A 6,364-nucleotide genomic window follows, 5' to 3' on the forward strand; every position below is an offset into this window, starting at 1 on the left:
GCTGTTTTACTGGCAGGGCTACATATTTGTTATTTTTCCTGCATGCGTGTGTGTGTGTGTGCAGCACAGCCACAATAAGTGATTTCTTTGATGTGGCTATCGTCCCAAAATGTTTGCAGACAATTGTAATTTTGCCGCCAGGCCTACATATTTGTTATGTGGTTTAATGGCTATTTGTACCATAAAAGTGTTTGGAAACACTGATAATATATTTCATTAAATGGAATTTTTCCCCAAAACATTTGGTGTGCATTTTTATGTATGTTCCACTCATCAGAAATTCTAGCTGTCTAAAATACCTTAATTCTCAATGCATTATTATCTACAGTAAAGAGATAAATGGGCTAAAAGAAACATCTTTCCCAAAAGAACAAAAACACACCATATTCTTCCATGAATGATGAAGAGTATGACTGCACTTCACTACCAAGCCACCAGGGTGTGCCATAGAGTATTGCGCTAACTATGACTTTGAGAGTGTGCAAGCCATTTCGAAGAAGAAACCAATAGTTGTGTCAACAAATATTATCTTCATAATATATTGAATAGAAAGTAGTAATATAGACTAGCTGCTGCTGACGGAGTCTACAAGCCTGGCTGGTTTTGTTTGTTTTTTTGGAGACAGTCTCAGGGTGGCATATTCCAGGCTACTGAAACTTTGTTGTTGCAATACACATACAGTATGTCTCGGGCAGTTTCAGGTGGTTACAGTCTACTTTATTCAACTGTTTCCAGTAGTGAGCTGCTGTGTGGGGTGTGTGGAGGTGTTGGGCAACATGATGACTTTCTCTCTCTCGTGCACAGAGTCAAGTCCTGTGGGGGGGTTTCTGGAAGTGCTGAGTCAGTTTTACTGTGTCATCATAAATATGGTCTTTTTGTCATTTTTATAAATTTTTTTTCTAGTTTTCTGGTTATTTTCTTGGGGGTCTGTGGCTTAATGAAAGTCAAATTGGGGATCCAGAAAATTTTGAAAACCGCTGATCCATGGGACCTGTGGAAGTCCCTGAACCATAGCATGGACCCCATACCAAGTGCCAATGACAGTGCTGTAGCTAAATGCTGGTTTTTGGGGGTGCTGAGCCGATGTGAAGCGGTCCCAAGTCAGCAGGACCTGAGGAAGTCCCAAGAACATACCAACATGGCCCATACCAAGTAAATATCTGTTAGTGGCTAGAGACATGGGACCAGGTCCTGTGAGGTGAGGGGTGTAGTCTGGTGCTGAGTTGATTTAAAGTGGTCTGAAGTTGATAGCACCTGAAGAAGTCCTCAAAGGACTAAGGAGGCCAAAGAGTAGCTCTTAATGTGTGCAATAGTAAGAACAGTGGTGATAGTGGTACACACAGGCAGAGACAGTAGCAGGTGTAATAACAGCAGCAGTAATGGTTGTTATATTGATCATAAAAGCAGGAGCAGAAATGGTGGTAAACAACTTGGAGGTCTGCGTTCCTCTCCAGTAGGCCATCTGTGTTCATGGGAACCCTCTTTTTTTCAGCAGAAAGGTACGGCTCACTTCAAAGTTCAGTATGTAAGGTAAACGTCTTGGTTTGTGAAGCACTGTGACCAAACTTTGAAATAGTGGAAAATCCACCTACATGCGGTGCCATTAGCTGATTAGCTTCCTGTCCCATAGTGATTTTTAAATTGGTCTCAGCTTCAACCCCCAGCTGAATTCAAAAATAGTTTGGATTTTTGGCTTTCAAGTGCTTCTCTTGGGACACACTCTGACAGGCGTGACCTCGGCTGACCCTGCCTGTGATTACGAGGCACTGGGATGCCTTGGAAACCTGAGCACATGCTGAATGTTGTAGCTTTCAAGGGAAAAAAAACGAGTCTGATGTATTCGAGGTGTCAAATTTTACAAAGGCTCTTCATCTCAAAGAGGAGAATCTGAGTGATTTTGAAAGACCATACCACTGATTTTGCATGTTTAGCGTAGTATCTACAAAATGTATACACTTTACATTTCTACTCATCTTTTCCCAAAACAGGCAGTGTTTTTTTACAACTCTGATATCATTTTTCCTCCTTTTTATCCATCCTTTGGTTTCCATTTATTCCACTACGTTTTGATGCCTTGAAATTCGATGACTACAAAACAATCAAAAGGAAATATTGCTTTTATCAGTTCCATGTTTATTAATGGCATGACTTCGTTGGCCACAGAGGCAGAAGATTGCAAGGCGGCTGTTTAAACCATAAATCGAGGTTTGAAAGTGAAGGGATTTTGATAATATGTTGTGAATTCTTTAGTACCTTGCATGATTTCGAAAATGGTTTGTTGCAATGTAAAAGGTGGGTAAATTGTCAAAAATGAGCTAAACATTCAAACTCACTGGTATGATCCTTTAAAGGATGGTTATTGAAAAGACTGTGACTGTATTGAGTTGGCTATTATCAGTAAGTTGCATTTCAAATGTTTAAGCAAGCTAAAATGCATTCGACTGTCCTGCTTCAATTCAAAACGAACTAATTTCCTGCTTTTCTACATCATGCCTGCACTTCGCTGGGATTCAAGCAAGAGTGTGCACCGCATATTATTATTTGCAGGGGCTTGGATTCATTTTTGGCTCGGACTCTTGGCTGCCACCGCAGTGGTCAACTATGATCTTGACCTGTCCCGTAACATCTGGACCTCTGTAATTTCCTTCCGTCTCAGGCTGATGTTTTGCATGACCATGGCCGTAGCCAGCTGAGGACACCGAGGCCAGACCTTGGTAGTTATGTCATATTTAAACTAAATTTGGAGCTATATAACTGTTTGAATATTTGGGATTTGAACATGTGTCTTTTAAGTGTCTGCTGCTGTTGTGTGGAGGTGAGTGAGTGTGCTGGCATGGCTCCACTCACCCAGTACTCCCAGTCCTCCACTGTCTATGCTCTGTGGTCCATAAATGTAGTTGCACCGCTACAGCAGTAATTAGGCTTTGTATTCATTGTTGTTGTGTTGCTGCTTTATAGAGGCATTTATCTCAGGTGTGCACATAGTTCCAATAGAGTTTTCTGTTGGATTTCATTATCGTCATGTAAGATGCTGATAGTTCACCTCCAATTTTCACAATATGGTATCGCTGATGGAAGTTTTCAGCATATTTAAGTTTCCAGGAAACATTTTTTCCTAATACATTGGCTCATACTTCCCAGCAGGTTATTCTTCACCATGATGTTCTCTGTCTGCACACACAGAGAAATTGTACCGTACCATTTTTGAAATATCATAAGTCACCCTCAGCTGTCAACATGTTGAATGAAACGTTCTGCAAGCCGCACTTCATCTAATAACAATGTAAACTTCCCGGAGAGTAATTGTGTATCTCACAATATATACGCCAACAGGTCTCACTCAGGTTTTGTAGCTGCAATTTTGGCATAATTTCTGTGTGTTTTTGGTGTTCTTCAAACAGCAATTTGAGTGTCGGACTCGGTCACGATGGCAAAAATCTCCCGGCCCATCCCTGACGTCATCCGCCCTCTCTCTCACCCTGTCTGTCCTGTCGATCTCTACTGTCACTGACCGCCGCAGCAGAAATGCCAACAAAAAACAAAGGGTGATACATCATAATGCACATTGCAAAGCACAATTAGAGAGATGTAATTTGCCAGCTGCACTAATCCATCATAGAGGTATGCACTGTCAGCCTGGGCTACATCAGGGGCTGAAGCACTTGCCCAAATCTCTCCCTTTCTCCTCATCGATTTGCACTTATTACCCACTCCAGAGTCATTCTGGGGATATGTAAACAACTTAACAGCAGGCATGTTCCTGTACTGCATGGGATGGCTGATTACGCTTGACTGATTTTCATGCAGTGCACGGGCCATGGTCCGCTTGCAGAACACCCATCTATCCCATAAATCCCCCCCCGACCCTCTCCCCTCAACCCTGCAATCTCCCTCCCATTCAGCGCAATGTGAGGAAGTGGGACCGAACAAAAGTGTGGTAGCCATTTTCCGCATTAACACTCTGACCTCCACGCTCACTGTTGGTTCTGATGTTAATCAGGTTTATAGGCCATGGAGACAAATAGAGGGGAAAGGGCTGGTGTGGGAGTACAGGAGACTGCGGAGTCTGTGGTGGTTCATGGAGGTCTACATGGTTACTTACCAAGAGGATTTCATCATGATTCACAGCTCTATGTGGTAATGTGAAACAGTGAGGGGATAAATACTGGGATGCTGGCTGGTTGCACTGAACTTTGTGTCGACTCCCTGGTGGTGCTCTGCCCAGCTCTGTTTATAGCCACTGAAAGCTTGGTTGTTTTGGCACAGCCGGTAGCTTACGAGCAATGAATTATAATTTCCTACATTTTCACTCTAGAGCCCCAGACACCCCATTTAAAACTCTGTCATGTAATCAATTCACCTTATTGCCATCAACCTGTGACATTCCCCATCTGGAGCAACAGAAATGGCAGCCAACAGGTTCCTGTTACACTTCAACTTCCATACAAGAGTGAGATAAATATACAAGAGTGAGATAAATACGTCCCCATCTGACCAATGCAACCGGAGTACACTCACTCTTTGATGCTGAATGTTGGATCTTTTCTCACCGCTAATTGATCCAAAATTGAGAGAAAGCACTTTCTTCGCTGCAGATGAGAAAAAAAAGACTGGAAATGTGTAAAAGACATCATCTGGTAAGGAGCACAAAGCATTCTTGTTTCACGCTGATTGGTAATGTATTAAATGTACTCTGAGTGTAGAATGTTTTTCCTCAGGCTCTGGTGAACTTGTCTGCACTACTAACCTCCCAAGTTTAATCCCAGTGTTGTGTGAAACGTCCTCCAATAATGTGTTTTTATATCATGTCTTGCAGCACCAGTGGCTGCAGGAGTATAATCAGTCTGACCTTAGAGCGAATTCTAAAGACCCTATGCAGATTCTGAATCCTTAGAAAAATTGGGGGTTTCGAAAAACTGTTTATGTGTATTCCACAAAAAATGACCTGCTAATCCATATTGAGAATCTATGAATATGCAAATTTGCAACACCCCCTTTAGATACCCCCACACGCCTGACTTTCTCCAAGTGCTAAATACTCAACATTGCTCCTCATGCCATGATGGTGACAGACCAGACTGAAATCCAGCCCTACATGTCTGAGCCTCAGTCACACTCTGATTCTGAAGAAGAACCTGGTGTGCCTCAAAATCAGAGACTTGTATGGTAAGTGGATTACTCAGTGTGTTTATAAACGTGTAAAAAGAGCAGCATTCACTGAACGTGCTCATATTCTCAGTGAACGGCGAACAGAACCATTCTTTTTTTGAATATAGAGAACATGAACATGAGCATGTTAACACTTAATGCTCTTGCTACCAGTTAATGACGTTCATGCACTGTTTTACAGCACTGGAGACCAGGGATTTACAGCAACCAGCTTGTCAGAATGGCTAATGCGAGTTCAGCCAGCACAGCTACTGGCACTACTGAAGCCCCTCAGTATGAATATTTGACTGAGTTTTATTAGCAAATTGGCACCAAATCCAGTGGAAAAAAATCTCACATTGTGCCTGCAGGATCTCAGAAACCAAGTCAAAAAGTCTGCCACATTGGCTTTGAATTTGAAAAGACACATTGAATTGAAACGACCAGTCTTGGGAAATATTTATGAGTGAATGATTGTCACAAATTACCAATAGGTACGACCATGAGCCAACAGTCACAATGTTCTTCTACCCAAGTCGCCCAAGTCTCAGCATGTTGTAAACAACAGACTTACTTGAGAAGAGGGAACACATATTGGCAGCTATGCTGTGGCCAACATTCAAGCTCGACTGGGTGGAACTTGAGGAGAAACTCCTGCAGTACCAAGCAGTGTTGAAACAAGATTTTCAAACTGTCAAGTCTGTTGACTCAGGAGCAAGAAGCTCTGATCAATCCCAGTCCAGTGGTGGCAGACAGACAAGAAAGACAATGAGCCGCATCTTTTTTCAGATTTAAATCAAGCCCACAGAGTTCCAGAAATCTGAAGGAGACACTTATTTGGATGGACCAACCACAGGTGGGTTTGCTGAGTACATGCTGCTGTAGCTCAAAAGCTGTTGATAAACTACAACGCTGCACTCTAGCACAGATCCACAGATTGAGATGGCACTGATGCCATCTCAATCTGCATGCACACATAAGTCATCCACATACCACCCAATTTGTCCTCCAAGTTGTTCTTCAATTTTCAGACCTGCACCTGCATGGACATTTTGCTATGGGCAATGTGGGCAACCGCCCAGGGCGCAATCTACTTGGGGGCGACCTCCAAAAAAAAAAAAAAAAAAAAAAAAAAAAAAATCGCTAGTTTTCTAGACTACCATATTGACCCACATAAAAGATGACCCTGATTTTAAGACGACCCCTCTTTTTCAAG

This window comes from Myripristis murdjan, chromosome 22, assembly GCF_902150065.1.
Source record: "Myripristis murdjan chromosome 22, fMyrMur1.1, whole genome shotgun sequence".
NCBI lineage: Eukaryota > Metazoa > Chordata > Actinopteri > Holocentriformes > Holocentridae > Myripristis > Myripristis murdjan.